The 10,988-nt window shown below is 36.4% G+C and overlaps 1 long non-coding RNA gene across 1 annotated transcript; it reads right to left on the bottom strand.

Moving 5' to 3' along the window:
• Positions 1-8,509: 8,509 nt before the first annotated feature.
• LOC135071423 (uncharacterized) lies at positions 8,510-9,869 on the bottom strand. Its single transcript, XR_010257244.1, has 3 exons — positions 9,202-9,869; positions 8,954-9,121; positions 8,510-8,872 (listed from the first exon to the last, which is right to left on the bottom strand). It is a non-coding gene; the product is annotated as an uncharacterized LOC135071423 (long non-coding RNA).
• Between the last annotated feature and the right edge of the window lie 1,119 nt (positions 9,870-10,988).

Genomic DNA, 10,988 nt, shown 5'->3' with positions numbered 1-10,988 from the left:
TTTGCGGAAATTTTATTAAGAATTGTATACAAACTGAATCAATTCAATAACCATTGTTCTTTGGATAGCACCCTTAATGGACCTGATGGTAGAATTCGAGTGGAAGTAATGAGTATTGAGTTGAATATAACAAAATGCATTTCGATTGCCTATTTCTATTCAAACTAAAAAGACCTAAAGATCTGCCTAATAATACCTTATATTCTACATCACTGGAAACTTGAATAATATTTGTAACTAGCGGCCGCCCGCGACTTCGTACGCGTGGATCCCGTTTTACCCCCTTCATCTATCTTACGCGGTTTAGATTTTTTCATAAAAATGTTTTTTCCCGCTAACTCCCATTCCCGTGGGATTTTGCAATATCCTGTTGTAACTAATCTTTAAGTTTACTTAGGTACCTGCATGCCAAATTTAAAGTGTCTAACTTAAGCGGTTTAGATTTTTCATACAAAAGGATTTTCCCGCTAATTCCCGTTCCCGTGGGAATTCCTAAGTATCCTATAACCTGCCCAGGAGTACGAAGAATAATTGTACCAAATTTCGTTAAAATCCGTCGAGTAGTTTTTGTTTCTATAAGGAACATACAGACAGACAGACAGACAGACAGACAGACAGACAGACAGACAGACAGACAGACAGACAGACAGACAGACAGACAAAAATTTTACTGATTGCATTTTTGGCATCAGTATCGATCACTACAGAATTGACCTCTCTACAGATTTATTATAAGTATAGATGATGATAGAACTTTTACCTAAATATCTCAGTTGGTAAGACCTCTGCCAAAAATCTTCTTTCTAATATTAACTACATATTTGATAAGACAAAGTAATTTTGGAAAAACCTAATAACAACTCTAGTCCGTAACAGACATTAACTTCATTTCGTTAAACATCAAAGCCTCCTTTGTTCCAGCCTTCATAGAACGTCACGATTTGATTATTTTCGTAATAGCTAAAATACTTTTGTAATATTCCGCGCCTTACATAATATGACAGGCAACGAGCGAACTGTAGCCTTCTTTGCGCCTAAATTAGCTAAAGGCGTTTTTCGTGTCGTAACAAAATAAACCAATTTATAACTTTGTGAAAATAAATTACTAACAATATTGATCGTTTGTCGAACGGCATGATAATATTAAAGAAAATAGAAGTAAGAGTAATTGGGGACGTCTAGACAAGGGCAATACAATTAGTACAAGTATTAGGTATGTATCTAGGGGAGGGTCGGTCACAGCACAGTGTATCACGGGGTAAGTATACGGGGGAAATTCATTGTAAACAACGATTCGCATTTCAGCTACAAAGATAGATTTATGGTATTATAGGTAGGTACCTACCTATAACATAAACAACTATAAAGTGTCATCGAAATCCGTTCTGTAGTTTTTGCGTGAAAGAGTAACAAACATCCATCCTCCCCAACTTTCTCATATTAATATGATTCATTATCATCATAGTTCATACGTACTAATAACCATAGCCATTACCTGCCCACACTCGAATAAAACAGGCAATTTCTTGCTCTATCACAGCTTAAAGATACCGTGAGTCAATTAATTTACGACCCCCGCCCCGTATTACGGGACAAGCCCGTATTAAGGGACAAGCCCCGGATATTTAGTACAGCTGTGAGGCAATAAAGAGGTCTTTACGGACTCCCCAAATCCCGCAGGTTACGATTGCTTAGCGGGACACCGATAAATAAGTGGGGAATAAAATGCTCCTTCGGATCTTCGGATCAGGGAAAAATACGGTGTTGAACGGAAATGGCGGAGCTAGCTAATTGGCGGTGCTTTCAACGGTTGATCAAATTTAGAATTAATAATTTAGAATTTCCTTTAATGACGATTTTAGTTTATTTTTTCTGTGCGTGTGATCAGAAACACATCCAAAACAATGCTTGTTTTTCTTTGAATTCATTAATAATCATGATTATTAAACCTTCATGACCAACATGATAGTAGGCTTGATGAGATTCTTTATGCCCGTTTTCACCATCAATCCCTAATTTTTAAGTGACCCCTATAGTAACACATAACAGGAATTTTGATTTCATATGGGGCACAAAAAATTAGGGATTGATGGTGAAAACGGGCATTACACTTCTGAGACTGCCTTACTACGATTTTCATACAAATCGGATTTTATAAAATTTATTTTGTATGAAAATTAAAAAAAATGAAATGATGATATCAAATTTCTGACTTCACCATACCATTTATATGACCATGTTAACATGGGCTAGTGTCGGCTCATATACCCATTTACCTAACACCCTGTAGAGGTAAGTAGAATATCATAAGCACGTCTATAAACACAAGGCAACAAAAAACAGTGCTTATAACCTCTTGATGAGCGAATAGTTATGTGCCTTTTGTACTAAAATAAAAAGACACGGGTCTAAACGTGAGATTAAAGACAGAGTTACATTATGTACTCACGGCTTGAGGTTTCGGCTGCTATGCTATGGAACGCCAAAGCTTAAAATCTTAAAAGTGCCTATTGTATTTTCCATTTCACAAATTCTGCAAACGATAATTTACAAGTTATAGTGAGCATCGTCAAATTGATTTCTTAAGTCAACTTTCGGACCTTTTCAATAGTACGGGACTATTCCCACCTCTCGTTCCCACCACTGCAACTCCTGTGTAGCCAGGATCTACAGCTTGACCGCCATAAAAACCCAACCAATGAAGGTCAAGTTTGTCCCGGGGGAAAGTTAAACTGTCATTGGACCCGCAAAGAACATAGGAGGAGTTCGAAATTAAGGTTCGACTTCCCTCCATTGCAAAGCGGATGACAGGTGACAAACAAAGGCTTAAAAACCTTTAAGAAAAGATTATGCACTATTACGGACAATAAATATCAATTAAGGGGGCCTTTCTTATGAGCAATAATTAGCAACTACCTGCCAATAATATTTTTCACAAAATCGCTTAAAAGCACGGAACTTTTCAATAAGGTAAGTGCCCCCTACTTCGGTATATTAAGGCTCTTACGACTTTAACATTTTATTTAAAAATAACCAAGCATGATATCAGTATGAAAGCTTTTGTATGCTAAACTTTGGTCTTTTGACAGTAAGTTAATACATAATTTATAGTTATATAGTTTAAACTTTTTTTTATATTAAGGCCGGGTAGCAGAGAAAATGGCGAAAATGAGGTTTTCATTTATCATTTTTGAGGTACTAAACAGTAAAATTAAAGGCTAAGATTTTTATTGGGCATAGTTGAGGATATTTTCTAGGGCAATTAACGGATGGAAACACGATTTGATGAAGTTGACTCGATAGAATAAATTCCCAAAGTTACCTCTATTCGTTTTCTATTTATGGTTTTATTTTTAAAATAAGCGATTTGAGATTCTAAATCTTTTACTAAACTAAAGTTCAGAAATAACTTGAGGGCTTTTAACGGATGAAATTTTTATATTGCGTCTTATTTAGTTACTATGTTAAAAAATGTGGAAAAAATCGTCCATGACGGCTTGGACAATCTCAATCAGTCGCGCGGTGGCGCTTACGGAGGACGGACGCGTGTCAGTTTTATGGCCGTGACAGTTCGCGATTTGTCAATATTTTTGACAATGATGACTTTGATGAGTCACAGTATAATAATATCAGTGCTACTGGAGAAAGCTAAAATTTTTGATAATTAAGAATAATTATCAATTTTGTCTACCTATTGAAATTTAAATCGTTCGCATCCTTTTAAACGAAGACTCTACTCATGATACATAGTACATTCCTCAAATATGAGACAAAACCAATGAGTTAAAATTACATTTTAATAGTACCTACATACTTCTTTACACTCTTTAGAAGACACTGACACTGATACAAATAAATAATAAAAAATTAGGTCAGTGGGTCAAATATAGAGGCAGCTGCACGTCACTGAAAGACGATTCTGTTTACTCGGCATCTGGGCTGGAGAACATGAACCCTTGTTTACAGATGCAGATGTAAATGGAGTTATAACTGGACAAATTTTACATGAAGTGTGTAACAGAAATCAGTTAAAAGACACATACATGGAATACCAATAAGGTTGCGGAGGGAAAGCTACCTATATAAACTAGCGGCCGCCCGCGACTTCGTTCGCGTAGACCTAGTTTTACCCCCGTTAGATATCATGTTGATAGATGGCGTTTCACGGCTTCCCCCAAATGAATATTTACGAACGTCATACAGTAGTTTGTCCAGCGCTGTAGATTTTAACCAATGACGATAGGTAAATGGCGCTTTTTAGACACGTCTTATTTATTTATTGAAATTTAGTTGTCACATATCGTCATAAGTGTTAGCCTATATGTTAATCTGGGTTATAAACAATAATACTGTAAAGTTTCAACAAAATCCGTTCAGTAGTTTTTGCGTAACGAACATCCAGACAGTAACGAAAGAGTAACAAACATCCAGACATCCAAACTTTCGCCTTTATAATATTAGTAGGAAGTAGGATATTTCACAATCCAAACTAATATTTTACTATTTAGTTTAGCATTTACTTACCTACAGTAAATATTAGTTTAGATTGTGAAATGTTTAAAATAAAAAAAATAATAAAACAAAATAGGGTTTCAAATTACCTATCTTTATCTAATTTATAAAGAGGTAAAGTTTGTGTTTGTATATTTGTTAAATTGTAAGGGGTAATCTCGGGATCTGCTGAACCGATTTTAAAAAATCTTTCACCAATAGAAAGCCACATTATATATGAGTGTAATAGGTTATATAAAAACCGAAAAATACTACGCGGGCGAAGCGGCGGGCGGAAAGCTAGTTTATTTATAATTATGTACGAGCATAATAATTATTAAAGTCTAAGTCAAACATTCTTTATTTGTGTGGACCTATATTAACGAGAGATAAGACCTAGACAAGGCGTCAAATATTTCAAGAAAAAAATTAAAAACTTATAAAGCTAAATTTTGCTCTCATGGAGCCTTTACCTACTCTGACAAATCAAGACTTAAAGAAGAAACTAATAATAAAACTATTTAACTGTCCTGCAATGAAAAGCTTGATCGGGTACAACACCTCAAGTTATTTTAGAACTTGATTTCATGAAAAGACTCTGAATATCAAATCGCTTAGGTATCTAAAGTCAAACGATTCTGAAATGTCAAGTGGCATAAAGTTGGGACTAATAAATAACCCATTAAGATAGTAACGCCCTCCTGTCAATGACATACCTGGAACGTTAGAGTATTGGACAACTAGTAAAAATGCTTTGTCCTAAATGACTGACGGATATCGTAGAGACCTGAAAGTTGGAAGGTGTGTTCTTTGTATGACGTAGGCATCCGATTTTCCGAAATGGGGTCATGAAATGAAGTGGGTGAAAAAAGGGGGCAAAGATTGTATGGGACAGTGATTCTTTGGTTCAATCTACTTGAAATTTTGCTTAACAATTCCTTAATATTATAATTCATGACAAACGTGTGAAAGGGGTAGAAAGTTATTTTGGGAGTCATTTGCGTCGAAGTTGATATCAATACTAGATACTTACTGCTTTTGATATAATTACTTTTTATTTTTACAAGTGTTTGAAAACTCCATGTCAGTTTGCAATCAATGTCAAGTGAAATCTCAAATTGAAATGTCCAATCTCAATGAGGAGGCTCTGCATTTATTCCTAGAATTCCCCTAACACCGTCAAATTACCCTTTCGAATTCAAGACAGTGCAGTTTCCCATCAAAATCTGCTTCGTAATGACTATAAACAAAGTTCAAAGTCAAACTCTAGCAACCTCTGCATAAACTCCCATGAGTGCTCAGAGCGAGTGCCTGCGCCAGGTAACCGCGTGTGATGCTCATAGTGATTTTCGATACAGAGCCCCGTAATACGTTGTACATAAATTATGGAAAGAAAACACCCAGACCAATACAAACAAATATGTATGCAATTTTAGTATGATATTTTTATTTATTAATAAACAAAAAGACTGAACAAAATTGATGCGTGTACTGATTAATGTAATTAACCACATGCAAAGTTTCGTGAATTGCAACAACTATAATTTAATATCCAAGCTCTAAATAATCGCTACTACGAGTAAGTGATCATAAAATGTTTTTCTGATGAACTGATCATTAAATGACCTACCGATAGGTCGGGTGACGTAATCTTGAAATTCTTTTGAACTTCCGGAAGGTCGGGTGATGCCACGCCTCTTTGAACCGTGTTTACTTTGGCTATTTTATATTTATTCGATTCTAAAATATATTCCCAAAAATTCTGAAAGGTGTTTTAATTTGTATCACTTGGATATGATTTGTATTAGAAAGTGTTGTGAGTGTGACGCTTGAATGGAAGGAAGTCAACCTAACCTAACCAACTGGTATTTTTATACTGTGTAGCTGGGAGAGCTCTTTGGCGCGCTGTCTTCGGCGAAGTATTGCGCGCGCAGATTTTGACAGCGTGAAATACCTACTTTAGCAGAAATACCAAGCCTTAATTGTTCTGCGGACCTCTTGTTTGGATCCTGTTTCGTGACAAAATTTTGCTCTGTTTCTAAGTTCGTGAACTCATGTCCCCTATTTCGGGATAAGGTTTTATGCATCCAGTTAGGATATTTTAATAATGATTAAGGGTTTAATAAATTTAAAAACGATAATATAAATTTAGAATAAAATAATTATGTGAAATTGACGATATTACTTACCTGAAATATTCATAAGAAATAATGTGAGTCTAGCTAGGTACGTACCTACGTATAATTTTTGTTTTGTTAATTCGAACAATACTTATGTGAAAATATTTATATACCCATTAGAAATGTAGGGGGGGGGAACTTAACCCCCCCCCCCCCCCTTCGTACCCATAAAAATTTGATTTGTTATTTCTAGCGATATGTGAAAATATTTATATAACCATTAAAAATGGGGGGGGGACTTCCCCCCCCCCCCTTCGTACCCATAACATTTTGATTTGTTATTTGTAACGATAAGTATGTGAAAATATTGACACAAGCCATTAGATGCCAGGGGTGGGATTATGGGGAGGAGGGGGGGGGGGCTTCTCATAATCCTACCCCTGGAGCTGTTTCAAGTGAGGGTAGCCCCCCCCCCTGAAAATAACCCCAGATACGCCAATGAGTCATAATAAAAAGTAAGTAATTAATTAATTTCTTAGGTAGGTAAGTATTAAAAACTAAAAAATATGTCAATTTCTTTGATGGTATGTGTCATAAAAGTACCTAACACCATACATTTATTATCACGAACTTGGAAAAAAGTAACAATAAAACGGTTCCTTGTTTCGTGATACTGATTATTCCAAATTCCCCAAGTAAAATTCATGGATTATTGTCAAAATGTGTCAATTAACTATTATCTATCCCATATACAATACAAATAAACAAAGATAAATAAAACGAATCGAAATAAAATCAAAATTATGCTGGTACTACTTATGCTAATTTATCTTAAAATTGGTCATTTATGTGAACTTCAAACTCGTGTCATATAAATTCTAGTGAACGAAACCCGTTAGCCGTGTGGTGACGGCAGAGTAGAATACATTTGTCACCAACCCCTACTCTTCCCGCGGGTGTCGTAAGAGGCGACTTAGGGACTACACATCAAACAGAGAATGGGCAGCAGCGCTCTCTGAAAAACATCAATCTTTTAAACTGCGATCTCCAACCCGCCTGCCAAGCGTGGAGATTATGGCAAAACCCTCCACTATAGTGGAGGAGGCTCATAGTCCAGCAGTGGACTGTAAAGGGCTGTTGATGAACGAAACATATACCGAATTTAGGTCATGAGAAACTTAAATAAATGCTTTATTTGTTTCATTACTTACATTTAAATTATCATAAATAATTATTTAAAAACCAAGCATTAAAATGTTATCCATAATATCCTTGAATCGGTAGTGTTACGAAATAGGGGACACCCGAAAAATAATATGTACACTATTTCGTGAGTCAATTAATCGCAATTTTAAAGTAATTCTACGTTTTCATATAACTTTTTTCTAAGCCAAATCAATGGTCAAGGAACACATGAAACCACTATTACAAGTTTTATTTAAATGGACGTTCCTTCGCCTTTTTATAAGCTTAAGAAGTTGGAGCGCTAACCTTACGGTGAGAGCAACCATTACAAGCCGCACGGATGTTTTTGGCTCTCTGAGAGTTTGAAGCTTCGTATTGCTCTCATTTTTGGCGCCACAATGTTGGTACTTGGTTTTTTAGATAGCTTAAATAATAGAGTTTTTGTAGTAATGAAGAATTTTTATAAATAATATTCCATTCGCTTATTATTTGAGCTAGAAAAAAAACTTACGAACTTACGTACTATCACGAACTAGTAGCCGTTTACCTTAGTAGGTAGTTGTTTTGATTATTAGCTTATTTACTCAAGGAATATAAGTGCCTACCCTACCCCAGATCCCCTTTCCCCTGGTAATAAACACTATATTCTATTGCCAACTTACTAACTTTCTTTCATTATATTATATATATATATATATTGTGATACAGTTTATGGGCCCTGTCTGTTAGCAAGTTCAGCGAAGTTGTTGCAGCGGGTTCAAAATGCATGTGCTCGCTTCTGCTTCCATGTCCCGCCACGGTCTCATGTTACGCCATTCCTCAATGCAGCCAATCAGATGAAGATGGAGGCCCGTAGAAAGTTGCACTTGGCGACAATGTTGTTCGGCGTCATTAATACAGGACGGCCGCAATATCTCTTGGACAAGCTAGTCCGTGCACCTTGTCGCAGTGAGCATAAGAGAAGGGTGATTACTCACGTCTTCCTCACTCCGAGACATCGTACAGCGGCATTTCGAGGATCGTTTAGATTTGCAGCGTCTCGATGCTGGAACGATTTGCCCCCACCATTGCGTGCACTGAAAGTGAGACACACCTTTAAAATACAGTTGAAGAAGCATTTATTAGATTTACAAAATGAAATCTACTGATTTGCATACCATCGGAGCACGCACGTCGTTCGTTGGGCTTTGGCGTCGTTCCGGCTTTGAGAACGCTACTCTTCTTAGTTCCCTTTTACCATTATGCCCTTAGTCGTTCCGATGCTCTCGTTGGGTGGTTGAATGAGATCCCAATTAAATGTATTTAGGTCTCCCCTACTGAACACCCTGAAAATATGTCATTTATGTGGGTAATTGTTTAATTAGACACGCGGGATTATTCGTCAAGGTTAGAAAAATCCACTCACCTATCATGTTCATCAATTTTCGGCACCTGATTGACATTTTTATTTATTTTAACCACAATATTATAATTTCTACTCAATGGAATTTAATCACAATTTTATAAAAGTTAAGTTAATAACTATGTACATTATTGCTAAAACCGATCACAGATTACTTATTAGAAACCGATTGTTAATTTTATTTTAGTTACGTGGCTGGTGGACGTGGCAAATGTCAAGTCAACTTGACAAGTGATACTTTTTTTTTTAATGTGTTTTTTTTTTTTTTTTTTCTCTTCTGTCTCTGCCTCGACTTTTATGGCCGTGCAGTAGAAATGGTTTTTGTTTGTGACATGTCTATGTATGTATTATTAATATTGTTATTTATGTTTTTAATTTAATTAGTTATGCATCTTGTTATTATTTAATTTTAAATTTTTTATAATTGATCAATGTATTGAATGCTTAATTTATGATTTTTATTATTATTTTTTTACTCTTTTTTCTTCTGTTTTTGATAAATAGCGCTGCAAAAAGGCACCCACTGAAAATCAGTGTCTTGGCAGTCACACTGTCAAGATATTACTGAGTGGGTGACCTTTTTTGGCAACTTAGTAATATTTTTTTTTATGTAATGTCTTTATTGCCTGAATCTGTGGTTGTCAAAATAAAATTATTTTCTTTCTTTCTTTCTTTCTTTCATTATCATGCACAAAAATAACTTCCCTATAAATTGCACTTCCCTTTGTCCTTGACTCAGTTACGCTTGTTTATGTTGATCCTCAAAGAACTACGGACGATATTACCCTCTTTTGTCTTAAGTGGGATCTTAGACCTTATGTGCTTGTGTTAAGAGCGAATAAAGGAGGAACGAGGTGTGCATTTCAATAAGCATGCTGTTGCGATTCGGAGCACGTGCACCGACGACATGAGAAGTAATGGCTGGAGGAAGGGGGAAGTGTGAGGGGGAGGGGGTTGAGGTAAAGCAGGGTACTCATCTAGCCGTGTAGCATGTAATGTATCAGATACTGTATCAAGTGAGTACATAGACACAAGCCCGCTTCGAGCTGCTCGCGCGTGGTTCGCAGGGAGATCGCAGCGACCCGCCGACTGGCGGTATCCCTGCGAGCACAAAGGCGGCTCGCAGTAGGATCCAGGAGCTCGCAGCCAGATACACGATGACCGTGGACGAGCCGTACTCACTTGAAGGTTGGTTACGTTACATGTTACGTTACGTGCTACATGGCTGGTGAGTACCCATCCTAAGGTGCCTTAATGTTCGAGATACTTGCAAATGATTGATTGGCTTTGGACAGGAAGGCGATGCGGGTCCGTAGAGTTTGCGTTCAGGAATGGCGTTCAGATCGAATCGAGTTTGTACATCAGTCACATAGCGGTTTATTTATAGCTTCATTGGGCATAGGCCTTTTACTTGCAGAACTTTCCCAAGTGGGAATAGGTGTCAGGTTATTTGTAATGTCTGAATTCTTATATGTTGTACCTATATCTACTACAGACATACGCTTACACAGAAAACGAAGTGGTTTATGTCAAACTCTACCAAATGGAGTAGGTAGGTAATTGAAGATAAACTGATTGGATAAGTAGAGGTAAAAACGGCTATTTTCCTATTTTTGGAATGAGTCTCTCTCGTTACTAAAACCCTTATCAATAACAACTATATTTACTATAATAATATAATTTATTCTCAATAACAACTACCAGTACCTAAATTAAACCTTTATTATAATTTTGAACGCCTTTTTTATTTTCTCAAAAAGCGCCATCTTTCCAAGCGTCGATCCAACGAG

This window comes from Ostrinia nubilalis, chromosome 4 (genome assembly GCF_963855985.1).
Source record: "Ostrinia nubilalis chromosome 4, ilOstNubi1.1, whole genome shotgun sequence".
Lineage (NCBI taxonomy): Eukaryota > Metazoa > Arthropoda > Insecta > Lepidoptera > Crambidae > Ostrinia > Ostrinia nubilalis.
The sequence above is the reverse complement of the archived record's forward strand: the minus strand, read 5'-3'. Positions and strand labels throughout refer to the sequence as shown.